General features: G+C 40.6%; 1 protein-coding gene and 1 pseudogene across 10 annotated transcripts in view; both read right to left on the minus strand.

Moving 5' to 3' along the window:
* The window catches only part of NCALD (neurocalcin delta), a 454,184-nt gene that overhangs the window by 188,425 nt on the left and 247,312 nt on the right, over positions 1-18,447 (minus strand). For 6 of the 10 annotated variants that reach the window (XM_054498378.2, XM_063668999.1, XM_063669001.1 and 3 more), the window contains one exon: positions 16,308-16,394. The exons of the other annotated variants lie outside the window; for them this stretch is intronic. The gene's annotated coding sequence lies outside the window, so the exon portion shown is untranslated. The remainder of the gene's footprint in view (positions 1-16,307; positions 16,395-18,447) is intronic. 10 annotated transcript variants of the gene reach the window in all.
* Positions 879-1,773, minus strand: LOC129042408 (phosducin-like protein 3; annotated as a pseudogene).

Here is an 18,447-nt window from a genome sequence, read left to right on the forward strand (position 1 = left end):
AAAGGGTTCAAGGGACCATGCTCTACCACCTCCCCCGCCAAAATAAAAGAATGTTCATGAGTTATCTAAAGAACATCTGGCCAAAACTGACCTGAAAAAATGTAATTTTAGATGAATGTTCTCTCAAGTCTGGAAAGAAACCAAAACCCTATTATAAATATCCTAGTAGAGGTTCTAGAAAAACAGCATATGAAACTGCAATTCATGTGCTTTGAGGGCAATTTAATTCTTAGGTTTTTCCTAAATTCATCCCAGGAAACAGTAATTGATAGTATTCCTGGCGCAGCTTAACCAAGAGCTTATTGTCTTTTGGCTGAATCTGTCCTATCTGCTGTATGGGCCATACCTAGTTTCCTCAGAGCCTCCCAGTTCCTGTCCCCTTTTGGAGAGGATGGTAATGATATCAGCACTCCCTCTTAATGGGCACTATTTTTAAATAGAAAAATCTGGAAAAGCACAAAACAATACAGAAGTTTTTTCCAATCAGGCTTTGTGCAGCTGACTTGGCTCCTAACATACCTCCCTCCTCCTAATCAAAATTCTAGATTGGAACTCATCAGCTTTGACAGGGGCCCAGCACAATGCATGCTAGACCCCAACACAGTTCCCCTCAACAGGGCTGGGACCATCTGCAGGCACTTACTTCAGCTGTGTGCCAGGAGAGATGTTCCCAAACAGAGATATTTTAATCCTCTGGAATTCAGATTTTCATTCTTTTTTTTTTTTTGGCCATACCAATAGCTGGTTTTAATTTTTTTTAGAGGAAATACTATAGTTTAAAAAAAGAGTTCCAAAATATTTAACAGAATTTCCAGCAATGATTATTTCTAAAATGTAACGATTTGAAACATAATTTATACAAAACTAAAAACCAGAAGGATTCATTCTTGCTTTTTCTTTTCTTAAAAAAATCCAGACAATTTGTCACAAGAAAGTTCAGCATGTGATAGCAGCTGCAGCCTCAGTCACCCTTGGAATCGCTGTCCCTCCTCATGGGGACAGAGCTCCGCACTGAAGACAGCAACACATCTTCAATCGGCTTCTTAGGGTTTTCCTCCAAGTCCATCTTAACTGCTCCAGATTCAGACAATTTCCACCCCAACTCATCTCTTGTCAGGTTCATGCCGCCAAACACCAGAGGACCGATCAACTGAGCCTTGATGTCTCCTTCCAGGTAAACCAATACCATGGGCAGATTCCTATCAGGATAATTGGGTATGCAGGTAGTTGAATTGGCTTTGATAAATTTGACATCAGGAAACTTCCTGGCAAGTCCACTGAGGTGCTGATTTATCAGGGCACAGAGGGGAATTCCTTGTTTGCAAAGGTGCAAGATGACCCACAAGCCCTCACTGGCTTTGGTAACTTCTTGAACATAATACTTCCCTGAGATCTTCAAAACTTCTCCAAATTTATTCTTCAGTTTAATTGCTTTCCCCTCAGCGAGTCTCTGCCATCTGTACATTTCAATAGCATGTTCATCCTCCTCATTAAACTCGTCTTTATGATCCTCCAGCTCTTCCAAAGTCATATCTTCGTATGTTGTCACCACTGACTGCTGAAGGATGCACTGCTCCTCTTCTGCCTCCTCTTCCGATTCTTTTAGACTTTCCTTGGTGGGTAAGATGCCCTTCTTGTCTAAGATGTCATTCTACTCAGTGTCTGTGTTGGGGTCCTGCATCTTGTTTCCAATCACTCAAGCCAGTTGTGCTGGGGAATTCAGATTTTCTAAAAACATGTTTACAATTTAAATTTGGCTGACCCTTGCGGATATGTGGGCCTAAGTCAATCAAATCTATATCACGATAAAGGCTAAGTTCCTTCTCTTTCTTAATTAAGTATGAAAAGATGCTAGAGAAAGTCTACAGTCATTTCTAACTCTTTCTCTCTGGTAGCCTTAGATCCACCTTTCACGCCAAAACTATTTGTCATGGAGGAGCTAACCTGTTTAGAGCATGATCCCAATAGCAGGAAGTGTATTGAAGAATATCATACTTTGGGCCTCCAAGCTGAGCCCCTGTGTGTATCTGATCAGTTCTCACATCATAAGAGAGAGACTCCGAAAGTCCAAAATGAGGAGGAAATGAGGATCTCTGCAAAGTCTCTTACCTTCCACTAATGCTTTGCTTCTGCAAGCAACTGCATTTCTCTGCAGTGGTTTTCCCCACCACTCCTCTCACTTTTCTGCTGCTTTATTTTACTTCAGTTAATTGCTCTTTCCCTTCAGCATGTTCCTTTGCCATTGACTTCTGTTTTTTAAGCCAGCAAAATACCTTTCTTTCTTCTTTCCAGCAGCCCTTGGCCTCTTGGGAAGGCTTAGTCATTTCTGCACTACATTCCAAATCAAAATAAAGTGAACAATCTCCAATGCCTTGGGAACGGCTCCCTCAGATTTTCATTGAGAATGGCTTTTTCTTTCCTCCTAAGGTCTAAGATCACTGGAAGAAGGACACTCAAGGCAGTGAAAGCTCCAGAGCTCTGTCCCTCACCTTCATGGTGATGCTTCCCAAAGTGTGCAAGGCAAACCACTGGAGTTACTCAAGACAGTTTTAGTGGTGCATAGTTATGGTGGATTATGGTTGTGTATTTATTTTCATGTGCTTTAGAAAAAAATATAGCTGGCATAACCAATTTCAAAGCTATTCACAGCTATAACTGCTGCTTAGGGCAAATGCAAGGTAAAATATAAAGAGGGAATGGTTTAAAGAAAGACATTAAGTAAAAAATAATATAGATAGAATGTGATATAGTAAAAATCATGGAGATGGGACCTGAATGACAAAAGCCTGGGAAATGCTGCTTGATGGAAATGACTTGGACCTAGGAAGAATGGGACATGATGTCAGTTCTGGCTATACTGCCACCCCCATTGCAAAGCCCTGAGCTTGGGGTAGATGGTGGGAAAGCAGCTGTTAGCCTATGAATCACCAGGCTAAGATTCACAATTTCACACCAGGGACCAAAAATACTCAGAAATGTTTCTGAATGGATAAATCAACTTCATATTATGCTATAACCAAGGATAGCATTGCCATTAAATTTACAATTAGAAGCACCCTGATCCAAAATTCTTTCAGTGTGGAGGCTAAAGCCTACAAAGGTCACATGATTTGGCCCAGTTTCACCCCAGGAAATAGTAGCAGAACTAGAACTTAGACCTCAAACATGATTCATTCTAAATCTTTCTACTACATTTTGCTTCTAGATGTCTTTCATATGCCCCAACAGTCTTATCTACTCCTGAATATATCTAGCTAGATTTCACAGAGTAGTAGGAGATAAAAATCAGAGAGGTAACACGGGGTGGGGGAGATTGTGTCAGAACTTGAAGGCCCGTTTGAGGACTTTCAGGAGGTTCAGCCCAAAGGTGGAGCTGATAGCTGTATATAGACACTAGAGAATTAGCAGTAAACAAAAGAGACAACAAACTTTTCCATTGTGAAGGTTTACATTTTAATGGAGGAGAAAATCTAGAATATGAAATTGCAAATCACCTATGTCTAAATGTCAAATAAGTAATGGCCCAGGATGATAGGATCCACACTGGGAAGGGTTTCCACGGGTTATCTGGCCAGCTGGGCTGTGATGGCCTCTTTCAGCATTTCCCACACTTCTGCTATATCCCAACAACCAAAGGCCCCCAGCCGAACAGCTGCATTTTTCTTAATCAAAAAAAAATTTTTTTTTTCTGAGACAGGGTCTCCCTCTGTTGCCCAGGCTGGAGTGCAGTGGTACAATCACACCTCACTGTAACCTCCAACTCTTGGGCTCAAGTGATCCTCCTGCCTCAGCCTCCTGAACAGCGAGGACTACAGGTGTGCACCACCACATCCGGCTAATTTTTAAAAATTTTTTTGTAGAGACGAGGTCTTACTATGTTGCCCGGGTTGGTCTCAAATTCCTGGCCTCAAGTGATCCTCTTGCCTCAGCCTCCCAAAGCACTGGGAATAGAGGCATGAGCCACTGTGCCCAGCGTCTTATCCAATTTTTAACTCCTCTCCTCTTCCTAAGTAGAACAGGAGGGAGGGGGATAAGTGGAAAAAATAAACTGGCCAGAAAGAGAGAGGAGAGGAATCAATGGAAACAATGATTCTGCTACAAAGTATTTTAAATCCTGAGCTATGCCAGACTAAATATGTTACCTATGTTAATATTTTATTATTACATCATTAAATTGACAACACAACTGCATAATAATAATGACTAGCCAGTACTGAGAGTTTGCTATGTGCCGGGAAGTAGTCTAGACAGTCTGACCAACTTCATCTCACTTATTCTTTACCACAACACTATAACACAAGTACTATTATTTTTCATTTCACAGATGAAGAATTGGATGATCAGAGAGGTAAAGTCATTTGTTCCACATCCCACAGCCAGTAAATGGCAGAGTCCAGACACAGATGTCAGGATGCTGGACTCCAAAGTCCTAGCTGTTCATCCTGTTCAGGGAGCTCCCCTCCTCAACAGGAGGCAACAGCTAGCTCAGGCTGTCCAGCCAATGCACAATTCACACAGGATTTCCCTCCTTGCAAGTGTTCTTCTCAAGAATAGGCCCCCTCACTGACCCTGTCCCTTTCATCACTTCATTGTCTTTTTTTCTAATCTCTCTGCTCGGTGCTCCGTGTCCCCTGGTTACTGGAGTAATGGATATCTCGGGTGGTTTTTGCTAGATTTCCATGACCATTGTGGTCTGTCTCTCTTTCCCAGCACTTCTCAGCCTTTTAATTCTCTCCTCATTATTGAAGCCAGCATGGAGCAATTTTTCAAAACATCCAATTAGCAAGTGCACAGAAGGAACTCGGTCCATAATTAATTAATGATTCTAAGATGCAACAAAGCAAAAGCAAAGCCAAGGACGTGGAAGGCACCAAAAACTGAAACTGCATGAGGAAGATGTCCACATTCAGGACCCCTCCTTGGGAAGGACAAAGAATTAAACAAGCTGCTCCCTGATTCAAATCCTTAAAGCACCTCCACATGTCCTGGAATTGAAAAGACATCAATCACTGGGGGTGACAATCCCAAGTGGAATATCTCTCCCCTCCAGGATGAATGGCTGCCTCTGTTGTAGTAGTGAACTGATTCTTTCTCTATTATTTTTATGAGAGAAGCTTGGCCCCTCTTTCCTCTCAAAATTGTTCAACTCTTTTAGAGACAGACAGTCTTTCTAGCTAGATGGTCCTAACCTCTGGGATTTCTTGCTCTTCCCCAGGCAGAAGTCAAGTTAGAATACCAGGATTTAAGAGATCAATCTAGGATGACTGTGGAGAAAGAAAAAGGGAAAATAGTAGAGGAATGCCCAGATTCTCAGATGTACAGTTGCTATTCTAATTTGGAGAAGAAAGGAGGGCTTGGATGGAAGTCCACCCAGATCAAATTTTCACAGACATCAACTCATTCTCCAACAGACAGGGTGAAGTGTAAATGACAAGGCAGTGCTAGCACAGTTATTAGTCAAAGTGCTGTCTTTTCATTAGGAGGAAATAGGGATTATGTTTGCTTTTGATTATTATGAACACTAGGTTGCTGCCTGAAAGACTGGAGACAACAAAACAAATAGCCTGAACGGTATTATAGCAAGTTCCTGCATCTCACGGGACATCATGATATACTTGCCGGTAGTGAAAATTCGAAGACTTATATAGACCATGACAGTTGTAGGAATCCTTTACTACTTTTTCTTGCCTGAAGCCTAATTTCCTTTTGGTTCTATATTGGGCTAATGCCAGCTTTCAGGGCTGATCTCTGTACTTAAGGGAGTATATCTAAACCCACTCTACCAAGCCACAGACTAAGCATTTTGCTTAATACCATGGCAATGGATACAAGCAATGTTAGATGAGAAGGAAAATAAAATGTCACCAGGACATTTACAAGACATAGTACTTATTGCTGCTGCTGCTCAAATAAAATAATACTAAATACTGTTATGCATGTTGCTAAGCAATGTTGCATTTTCAGTCCTTAATAACTGCATTAGTAACACAAGATGGGACAAACTACATTTTGATACCGATGAGACGTTTTGCCTTCTTCGAATAATCAGCCTCAGCAACCAACGACTTCCAGCACAAAGCAAAAGTGGTTATCTTTTCTCCCCTGGCTAGGTTATGTATGAGAACTCAGTGGTAAATTTCCTATTGGAAAGACTAAGGGTTCTCTCTACTAACCCACTCCCCCACAAAGTCTTTAAGTCTTAAGTGAAAAATAAACGAATTAATAAATAAGTAACATTCTTTCCCTGAAATGTCTCCTCTCAGCTATTGTATATGTATATGTAGCAAGTGCTAGAAAACTGTGAATTTTAAATACAGTTAAAGATTGAAGTAAAATGCATCTACAAATATATACCCTTCTGATTCAAAGATAATACTGATTTGAAGGATCTTATGTGAGGATAATCAACATTGCAGCAGTCCCAGATTCTGTATTAATAACAACCCTCTGGTTTACAGATACGAGAAGGTTGCTTAGGGTAAGCTGCTAACTAATGACTTCTTGTCCCGCTCCCCAGTTTACCCAGTATTCTCTGATTACCCAGAATTCCCAATTACCCAGCATTCCCCTATTATCCAGCATTCCTACTTACCCAGCATTCCCTGGTTACCTAGCATTCCCCCATTTATCCAGCATTCCTGGCTACCCAGCATTCCCCAGTCATTCTGCATTTCTCAGCTACTACATAAGCATTAGTCAGAAATAGTCTACAAGAAAATGACCTTTTCAACAGTATTTTACCAATGGAATTCTGGAAGCTTTCATCTCCTTAGAGGAACAGTATTGCATAAGATACTATGTATGTTATAACACAGACCCTGGAGCTAGACTCCCTAGGAGGAATCCTGACTACACAATTTCCCATTTAAGTGACTTTGGGCAAATTAACGTCTTTGTGCCCCTTTTTTTCTCACCTGTTACTGCAATGATTAAATAAGTTGATATACATAAAGTACTTAGAGCAGTGCCTCCTTCTGGCTCTGGGGAAGAGCTGTTTGAACACCTCCCCATCAAAACAAGCAAATACTGCAGTTAGTAAAGGAGAAAAAAAGCTGACTCCAGAATGTACCCTTAGGATCTGTATTTGTTGCTTTTATATTTCAGAGGAAGCCACTGATCTAATAACGCTAGAAAATACTAAATTTTGAACTCCTATAACATCAAACTGTTACTAATTATGGTTCTGGGCATATGGCGTATGTTTCCCAGAAATAACAAATGTTCCACGGATAAGTATGTGGCCAAGGGTGGGAAAAACATATAGTAAATGTCCTTGTTTTTCTTGGCTGTTAACATTAATATAATGAAGCATTCAGTGAAAACTATGAACATTCAACTGCAACTTCCTACCACTTCAGAAGACATTCTTGAACTACTGAAAGTGAGAGCTGTTATGGTCAAATAGCATTGTCAAGTAATTTATTAAGAATCTTACATTTCAAACTTTGAAAAATGTTACTCTGTCCCATAGAAATTATATTGCTAGACGCTAAACTAACTCCACGTGATTCTCATTTTCAGAAATACAATTTTAGACTGTTCAAGAGTTTCAGTGTTTCTCCTTGAGCTACACAATAGAAAGCCATTTGTGTTTTAAACATAATTTTGTTTTTTACACGAGTTCCCTTGTACAACGAACACATTTCTCTCATACAGTCTTACTATTTAAGAGGCTAATTCTTTTAGATTTGTTTTAAGCTTCCTTTATTTTACTTAAGTGAACTTCAAGTGAATTTTTACAACTATCTAGTGAAACAAAATTAAATTATTAATCAAGTGATCTTTATTTATAAGGAGGTCATACCAGCACCAGGAGACTAACACTATATTTTCTTTTGTATTAAAGAGCATGTATTTTAAAAATAAATCAGCCTGACGGTCCTATTTATTCTTATTTTCTGTTGTAAGTAAAGTATGATGATCCTATAGGTGCTAAAAAGTGATCGTGATCTAATACAAGCTACTTTGGAGGCAGGACCTGCCACTGACAGCACCGCTGCATGTAATCAACGTGCTGTTATGTTACAGTCGATGCCACGTCCTAGAATCACGATGATGAAAAAAAAGCAGCCCTAGGTTCTGTCCACATGGAGCTTAGAGTCTAAGATAGCGCTACTTAAAACGTGGTCTACGGACGAGTCTTATCAGACTTCAATAAGGCAAATACAGATATTACAAGTAGTTGTCAATAAACTTCTATAGCAGCTGGACATTGCAACAGCATCCAAATGTGTTATCAAGTAAACTCATCTCAGTGAATGGGGTATAAAATGGTCTGGAGACTGCCAAACTTGCATGCTGAGTTTCCTGGGGTAGATTCTAAGTACTGGTGTGTCCGGCCTTGGTGGGTTCTTGGTCTTACTGACTTCAAGAATGAGGCTGCAGACCCTCATAGTGTTACAGTTCTTAAAGATGGTGTGTCTGGAGTTTGTTCCTTCTGATGTTCAGATATGTTCAGAGTTTCTTCCTTCTGGTGGGTTCGTGGTCTCACCGGCTTCAAGAGTGAAGCTACAGATCTTCACAGCGAGTATTACAGCTCTTAAGGCCACCGGTCTGGAGTTGTTCATTTCTCCCAGTGGGTTTGTGGTCTCGCTGGCCTCAGGAGTGAAGCTGCAGACCTTCACTGTAACTGTTTCAGCTCATAAAGGCAGTGTGGACCCAAAGAGCCAGCAACAACAAGATCTGTTACAAACAGCAAAAGAACAAACCCTCCACAAAAGCAAATGGGACCCCAACGGTTTGCAACTGCTGGCTGCGGGGCAGCCTGCTTTTATTCCCTAATCTGGCCCCACCCACATCCTACTGATTGGTCCATTTTACAGAGAGCTGATTGGTCTGTTTTACAGAGCACTCATTGGTCCGTTTGGACAGGGTGCTGACTGGTGCATTTACAATCCCTGACCTAGACACAAAAGTTCTCCAAGTCTCCACTAGATTAGCTAGACACAGAGCACTGATTGGTACATTCACAAACCTTGAGCTAGACACAGGCTGCTGATTGGTGCATTTACAATCCTCCAACTAGACATAAAAGTCCTCCAAGTCCTCACCTGACTCAGGAAACCAGCTGGCTTCGTCTGGTGAATCACCCTGCTAGGGCTGCAGGCAGAGGTACCTGCCAGTCCTGCGCCCTGTGCCTGCACTCCTCAGCCTTTGGGCGGTGGATAGGACCGGGGCACCGTGGAGCAGGGGGCGGTGCTCCTCCGGGAGGCTGGGGCCGTGCAGGAGCCCACGGTGGGGGGGGGGGGGCGGGGGCGGGGGGAGTGGGTACGAGGGAGGCTCCGACATGGCAGGCTGCAGGTCCCGTGCCCTGCCCCGCTGGGAGGCAGCTGAGGCCCAGCGAGAATTCGAGAGCAGCGCTGGTGGGCAGGCACTGCTGGGGGACCCCGCACACCCTCCGCAACTGCTGGCCCAGGTGCTAAGCCCCTCACTGCCCGGGGCCAGCGGTGCCGGCCAGCCGCTCCGAGTGCCAGGCACACTGAGCCCAAGCCCACGCCCGCCCGCAACTCATGCGGTGATGGCCCCGTGCAGCAGGCCCAGTTCCCACCCACGCCTCTCCCTCCACACCTCCCGGCAAGCAGAGGGAGCCAGCTCTGGCCTCGGCCAGCCCAGAGAGGGGCCCCCACAGCGTAGGGGTGGGCTGAAGGGCTCCTGGAGCATGGCCAGAGCGGAGGCCGAGGCCGAGGAGGCGCTGAGAGCGAGCGAGGGCTGTGAGGGCTGCCAGCACGCTGTCACCTCTCACTGGTAGTCACAGACAGGACACCTATTGACTTGTGATGAATTGGAAAGTTTTTCAAAAACTGAATTCTCTGCAGATAGTGTGAAAAGCACTAGTCTAGTGCTTTCAAAGCATTATACAAAAAAAGAGAGTTTAATTCCAACTAAGAAAATTTGAGAATATTTTGTGAAATAAATGATTAAGAGTGGATTAGAATTTGAGGGGTAGAAATCGCAACATGAGAAGTGCTATGGAGGCAGAAAAGTGCAAAGATGACCCGGGCCACCTCCTTCATTATGGCTGGAATAAGATATGGGGACAAGGCAAAGGGAGGTAATGGAGATAAATGTGAAAAGATTGATTGAAGCCAGTTACTAGAGGGCCTCGAATGTCATGAAAAGGACTTAGAACTTTATTTTTGAGATAATCAGAAGTCCTTAATATTTCTGAACAGCATCATGACACAAAAGAAACTCTTATTTTACAAATAATATTGGCTCATTTGAACTACATGTGACACTTTAAGGCAGGAAGCCTTTAAGTGAGGTAAACAATAACAGTAAAAAGGAATTTCACTTTCATAAAACCACCTAACAAAATAAATATCTATTAAAATTTTAAAAAAGAAAGGAATTTTATTTAAAAATAATCTCTTTAATGGTGTCATATGTTATTACATGTCTAAGTACATTTTTGCAATTTGAAGTCTTCACTGCACCATAGCACAGTAAAATATCACTTTAGAAGATTTAATCATGTATTATTGAAGTAATTTTGGAATACCATTTCTTAGCTTTACAGTGACAGAATACATTCTTCCCATTTTCAGAAACTTTGATTAAACCGCAGATAATATGGGAACATTAACCAGTATACTATTATAATAAATTACACTAAAATGTCAAACACCATCACCAAAGGACACAAGAACAGCACTTTTTTTTCTGTTATTCTCAGCTTCCTATAAAATTAGAACTGATTTCATTAAATGTGCCTCATTTATGTCTCATTTAAGTTTGGTGCCAAGGACCAAAAGGCTCTTAATTCTTGCAGCTGACTGAAGTGGAGTCTTTGTGGCATTAAGACTCTCATAAATGTATCTTCTTAAGAAACAGTTGAACCACTAAGTAAGTTTTAAACTTTGAGGGTAAAATTTTCTAAGGTTTTAACAAATAAAACAAGGCTCCCAGAAAAACATATTATCACATTAGAATTTCACATACATGGCTGAGTAAATATCTAATTATTTCATCTTATAATTCTGGTTTCATAATATCATCTTCAGTTTGGATGTGAGAATTACAGATACCATCCCATTAAAGCTACATATTTAGAATTGCACACATTTGTGATACAACTATAATACAAGGCTAAAACAGAGCAGTGTGAGTCATTGATTAAGATACACTAAAGCAGGGGTGCTCAACTGAGGGTGATATTTGCCCTTCCCAGGAGACATTTGGCAATATCTTCAGATGGTTGTCATGACCGGGGAATATACTACCAGCATCAGGATACTGCAATACATCCTATAATGTGCAAGACACTCCCTTCCAGAAGAATTATCTGGTTCAAAATGACAATAGTACTATGTTGAAAAAAACTTGTACTGAAGGACCACACTAACAACATGTCCATCATTCCTCCCAATTTTAAGATTCTTGGCATATGCTATGGTCTGAATGTTTGTGTCTGCCTCCCTCCCCAAATTCATATGTTGAAGTCCTAACTCCCAAGGTGATTATATTAGGAGGTGGAGTTTGGGGCAGGTGATTAGGACATGAAGGTGGATTTAATGTCCTTATAAAAGAAACCCCAGGGTCTCTTTTCCCCTTTCACCATAGGAGGATACAGCAAGGTACCATCTATGAACCAGGAAATAGGACCTCGACAGACACCGAATCTGCCAGCACCTTAATCTTGGACTTCCCAACCTCAAGAACTGTAGGAAATAAATTTCTGTTGTTTATAAGCCACCCAGTTTATGATATTTTGTTATAGCAGCCTAAACAGACTAAGACAGCATATGTAGAAATAATCACTTTGATTCATACAGTAGGAAAGTCAGAAACAAGAAGGTTCCTGAAGATTAAAACAGATAATTATTCTGCCTCCCTTTGATATAATCAACTACTTACATCAAACCCTCTGACTATTGCAAACAAGACCTGAAGGTAATCCTCACCGGTGCCCTGGTGTAATTCCACTGATGTCAGTAATACTCTCTATGTAGCTATGCAAACATTGCATCAAGAAGTCTTCCAGCAGACCTTCATAAAAGACAGGCACAGTTGAAAACCTCAAATAAGTTTCCAGGCATGTGTTATTTTCTGTGTTGTACGTCAGTAATGGCTTTAAGAAGCAATATGAAGTAACAACTTTTGAGAATGTGGGAAAGAAATCCATCTCCTTAAATATGTACATTGATTCTAAGATGTGAACCTTTTCTAGATATACTAAATGTGCAAAATGTATAAAGCATATTAAATATATAATAAGGTATAATAAGGTCTTTTTGTAAGAAGAAATAGAAAGAGGCCAGATGTGGTGGCTCATGTCTATAATCCCAACACTTAGGGAGGCCAAAACAGAAGGACTGCTTAAGGCCATGAGTTCTAGACTAGCCTGGGCAACACAGTGAGACACTCTGACTTGACGAAAAATACAAAAATTAGCTGGGCATGGTGGTGCGCACTTGTAGTCCCTGCTACTCAGGAGGCTGAGGCTTCAGTAAGCCAAGATTGCACCACTGTACTCCAGCCTGGGCAACAGAGTGAGATCCCATTTCAAAAACAAACAAAGAAAATAAAACCAAAGAAACAGACTCTGAAATGCTCTTCCTCTCAGCTCCTTCTCCCTCAGTGCTAGACTCTGTGAGTTTCATTTAAGTCTTTGTATTGCTCCCTTCCTCCTCCCCTCACCACTCCAGAATGAGGCACAGGGAGGACAATGGGATCACTATTGTCTCAGAAACAAGAACAAATTAATACAAAGCCTGGTTTGCCTCTCTTGTTTTCCTCTCTTGAAATTTCTTCAAAGTCTTTGACTGTGAATTGGGTACTATGAAGGACATCTGTCCTGAGCATCCTCTTAGGTTTTCTAGAGTATATGCCGTTATTTAACTAAACACAAGAATAACCACACTTACATGCAATACAATTTATATTTGAAATCATGTTTAAATTCTATCTAAAGACCCACACTACTTACTTATAAGCAAAAACTGAGTATAAAACCTATATATTTGCTTATTGGCATATTATCTGCCTGTTCCACTAGAATTTCAGATCCATGGGAACAGGAATTTTGTCTTGGGTATACTGGCTGGGTGAGTAAATGAATATCTACTCCCTATCAGCAGAGTCATTATACAATTGCAAATTCCTTTCATTTTTACAGAAGACCACAGGACTCATTTCCTGTTATAAACTACTCATGTTGGTTCATTCATTCATTCTCTGCTAAGTCTTTCATGATCTGGCTCCTGCCACCTCTCTAGCTTTCCCCCATAGGATACCCGCCTTGCTCTCCAGCAACACTAGCTTTGGCTCAATTCTTAGTAAGTTCTATGCTCCCTTCTACCTTAGAACCTCTGCTCTGGCCTTTGTTCTGCCCATCTCCAACACCTTCAGATTTCTGCAGGGAAGCCTTCCCTGATCCCCACTGAGACTAGGTGTGGTACCTGCATTTTATAGTCTCATAGTTCCTTGTTTTTGCTGTTGTTGTTTTCTATCATAGTACTTAACACATTTGTAAAATGTATTTGTGTGATTATTTGATTAACTTCGCTCCCAACCCCACTCTTCTCAGCTGCATGCCTTCCTATCCCTATTAATATCCCCGCCATCCAACACAGTGCCTGTCACATAGCAACTGCTCAATAAATATTTATTGAACAAATAAGTGAATTATGTTTCTAGAAACATAATCTATTACCAAATATGTAAGTCCATGTTATACCATATCATTCTTCTCTAGGGCTCAAGTTAGTAGGTACTTAGTCAACATTTGTTGGTTAATTGAAATCATCATTCATCTCCAGCAAACACCATTCTCCTATGTCTATATGACACTAAACAATTTGTTGCAAAATTGCTGGGAAATAAACTACTCTCTTTCTATTTTTTTCTACATACTAATACAGAAGCAGTTTGTTTTTTTGTTTTTCACCGAATTTATTAGCTGTTTTGGCATTAAGAACATGACTGGATGGAAAATAGTTGGCAGGGAATCAATTACTCGACTGATCAGTATTTGTCTCTGTGGCTATATTTGAAAACATCTGGAAGCACACTTTAATTATCCTCTGAATATTTGGTATCTCGTGCTCTCAGCCTCTGAGATAATCTCTCTCCATATTATTCCTAAATGAAAGGTATTCTGTTGACAAAATCAATGTTTTTTGACAGAGGGGAATTTGTGGGACATTGAAAATACAGAATAATGAGCTCCCAGGCTAAAAGGGCTAAAACAGCATTCATTCTTTTAAGAGGAGGAGCAAAGAAGTCTTTAGCTTAGAAAACTGCATAAAAATGAAATTCCATGTAACATCCTATAAGTAAGAAGCTAGTCACATAGGGAGCCTTGGGAAGAGTACAGATTTCTCGGGGACCCAGACAAAACCATCCTGACTTAAGGAGGCTAAAGAGAGATATCCAAACAACAGGAAATCAGTAATAATTGTAAACCTAGAGTCTATTCATATACCTTGCTTTCAAATAATTTCTTTATATGTATTCTTCCCATCTATGGTTATCTGGATTTCTGCCACTAGGCAATTTTTACTAAATTGTCTGAAATTCTTGAACAAAATCCCAAACAGCCCAGGAAATTTGGGCAGTATTTGCTAAGTCAGTCCATTTTATGGAAAGCCCCTGTTAGGAAGGTTAACCTGTGTTGAAGAGGTCATCCTCTTCCCTGCCTTGCCCACTTCTCTCTCAAGCCCACTAGTAGTCAAGCAGGAAGTGGCTTCTTCACTGCCCCAAGAGCTTTTCTGTCAATTTCTCATCCAAATCATCCTCGTTTGGGTCTGACAGACGCTGCAAACCTGCAGCATGAACTCTCACAGTCTCCCTTTGCTCCATGTGAATGAGAGATGAAGTCTAGCTTATTTGGAGCTCACTCTAGCAAGGAATTACCTGCCCCTGAAACAATAAACACAGAGAAGGACCCAGGTGCTGCAGGAGGGACAGAAATGACTAGAAGCCAATAGCATCATATTGACTATCCACACCTCCATGCCAAGGGGAAGTGTTCTTATCTTAAATCCTACTCAAGCTTTACTGTCTTTAGGCAAAAACACATTTTCCCATTAGGCTTTAGCTTGATGTCAGAAAGAGCCAAGGAACTAAAGCAATGGCGACTGCCATGTCTCGGGTTGTGATATCCATAAATAGTTCAACCAAATTATCTCAAGAAGAAGGAGCTTCCCAGACTGCCTGATCATTACTAGTTACAATGCACAGTTCTATCTTGGCCTCCAGGAGAAATGCAATAGGGCTGAGACTTAGTTCTCAATGCCATGAGGAAAAAAAACATTAGATTTTGTTTAATGTGACTTCAAATATTTCATTACTCTTCTATAGATCTCATTAGAAGGACTGGACTACCAAATTTGGAATAAAAACTTTTCACTTTCACTTTCTTGTTACATCCAGGTGAGCCATGTTGCTCAGGTAGTAATTAAACCATAAAGACTTAATGGGGGAAAAGGAAGGGGGATGAAAAGCACTAAGTCTACTCAAGTGTCATTTGATATCAATGTATCTGCCCTGCCCCCATTTATTTTATTTTCTCCATTTGTTCCTCATACACAACTGTTTGACCAAGTAAATATCAGATTAATCTTCATGACTTTTTTCCAAACAGGCACAAAACATATTACTGAGGTCTAAGCCATATGACTTTGCCTGCAATTCTTCACTAGCTCTTGTCTAGGGCCATTAACTTATTTTGAAAAGTTTCCAAGAAATTCGGTAGATTTCCCTTCCTGAAAAGCCAATTTCCTAACTGTTCGATGAGATGGCTTTTGAGACTCATATCAACAAATTAGGAAAGTAATAATGTTCCTATTCTAACAGGAAATTCACTATTGCTGGTGCTGCTGCCCTAATTATACTATAATAGAATTTCAAAAGAATCTTTTTTGAATTAGAAAACATCCCGTCTACTTGCTGCATAATATCCTCTTCGGTACTCTATACTAAATGAGTCCATTTGGAAAGTAAGGAGGGGTATAAATTACCTTTTTTCCAGGAATCAACAAGCCAGGTTTTTACTCCATTATCATATGTCCTGTTTTGTTTTACTAAATCTCTTACACTTAAAAAAGGTTTCCACTTAATCAGTCACCAGAAAAGAGAACAGGATTTTTTTTTTAATTAAAATGGGTGCATAGCTTTCTTTTCAGTAACATACACATTCATCAAGAGTTAAAAATGGAAATGGCTACCCCATGACAAAGCTTATTTTTCTACTTAGCAAATACAAATATATAAACACACACAAACCTACCTAGGATACAGCTTTGCATTTTGAATCGTAATTTACACAATTTAACCCTTTCAAGAAATTTAAAAAACTAACTCACAGTATGCAGTCACTCAGTGCCTGGGATCTCGGGGCCTTCCTCAGTATCGCGACAGATTTTAACACCAGGAGATCAGACGCCCTGCAACTGAGATCACTCATAATTAGCGAGTATTGTACTTGAACATTTGACAGCTCTGTAAAAGTTTTGGTGAGACTGTCACTTTTATTTCTTTTGTAGTTGCCTTCGCAAACAGGAAACAGGAAACACACCTACAAGAACACTGACGTGTATCAGCCTAATTGGTTTTGTTTCAAAGTACTCAGGAATGAGTCTTGTAACCCAGTGATAACACACAGTCTCCAAAGAGTAGGAATCAGCTCTGAGCATCTCACAGTCCACTTCTCTGGACAGATGCTATGCAGGCAATTTATTACAGGGAGAAACAGGCATGCTGAGTAACATTCAGGCCTTATGGCCTTAATTCAGGAAGGATTATAAACATTAGAATAAACGAACTTAAATATAAATATATACATATACACATATATTAAATACATTATTTAAATATATATCAATTATTTAAAAGAATAATATGTTAAAATAATGTAATATATATAATTTTTCCTGGAATGTATATAGAAACTATCACTTAGGAATCATTTGGTTACAAGTAACAGAAAACCCAGCTCGAACTCACTCATACAAATAAATAACAAAATAAGGAAATATTTGTTTCATTGAGCTGGGGAAAAAACCCAAAAGTAAGATTGGTTTTGGGAAACCACAAGTTTGTTGTATGATTTGATTCTAGACAATTCTCTTGGTACAGGTATTCTTTGTGAATTGGCTTCACCCTCAGGCTGCTCCCCTCCTGAGGCAATAAAAATGGCTGTAGCAATTCAAGATCATATATCTATCATCCAAGAGGACAGTGTCAGCATCATGGCAGTCCCAGTGAAAGTTCTGAGGTCATTCTGAGGGCCCATTGCTGAATCGGCCACTGTATTTGGGGGTCTCATATGTCAAATGGCTTAAACTAGTCAAGGCTTATCCCTGGAGGTAAGAGTAGGGTCAATCCAAACAAACATCACATAGAGAGACATTGGGGATACTTAGAGGAAAGGGAAAGTGGGAAGGGGAACAGCAAATGTCCACTACAACAGTGCTTGACAATAATCTGAAGACTGATATTTGAGGATGTGTATCTATAAAAACCCTAGTACTCAGGTGATCTGCAGATGTCCAAAAGAGAATGAGTGGAAGTTCGATAGATATTGATGACCCAAGGCTCTATATTTAGCTGGACTTTCTTTTATATATATATATATATATATATATATATATATTTTTTTTTTGGCAGAGTTGGGGAGACAGAGTTTCACTCTGTCACCCAGATTGGAGTGCAGTAGAGCAATAATAGCTCAGTGTAACCTCAAACTTCTATGCTCAAGCAATCCTCCTGCCTCAGCCTGCAGAATAGCTGGGACTGCAGGGATGCCCCAACATGCCTGGCTAACTTTTTTTTTTTAATAGAGATGAGGGCTCGCTATGTTGCCCAGGCTGGTGTCAAACTCCTGGCCTCAAGTGATCCTACCACCTCAGTGTCTCAAAGTGCTGAGATTACAGGCATGAACCACCACACCCAGCCTGAACTTTCTATTAACATTGGATTTGCTCTCTGAGAAAATAGTTCAGAATATTTCCACTCTGTTTATTAAATACATTTTACAGTGTATGAAGCACTCTTCCATTTGATCATCTATTTTGTCATGAAAACAACCCTGTCAGCAGTGGGCAGGCATCCCCACTGAAAGCTTAGACAGTGGGGCAGACACTGCCAGTTGCCTATCCAATGACAAGTCTATCCTTTTCCCTTACAGAATCTTGATTTTGTCCAGGGCAGGAATTTGCCGTGTTAAGATTCAGCTAAGAATGATGGCCAGGTGGAACAATTTTGGTTCTGGAGATGCAAACAAGCCAAAGTTACTAGGTAGGGCTCCTAGAAAGGTACTTTCAAAGGACCCTGGCATTCACTTTTCATTCTTTGCCCTTCCTCTTCATCATGCCTGCAACTCTGATGCAAAGCTGGAGGAAGAGCTATCTCTTGCAGTCATGAAGTCACAAGCATGAAAACAAAAGCCACATGCTGTGAATGAAGCCTAAACTGAAAGAAGGAGTCACTGCACTGGGTCTGGCT

This window comes from Pongo pygmaeus, chromosome 7, assembly GCF_028885625.2.
Source record: "Pongo pygmaeus isolate AG05252 chromosome 7, NHGRI_mPonPyg2-v2.0_pri, whole genome shotgun sequence".
Classification (NCBI taxonomy): Eukaryota; Metazoa; Chordata; class Mammalia; order Primates; family Hominidae; genus Pongo; species Pongo pygmaeus.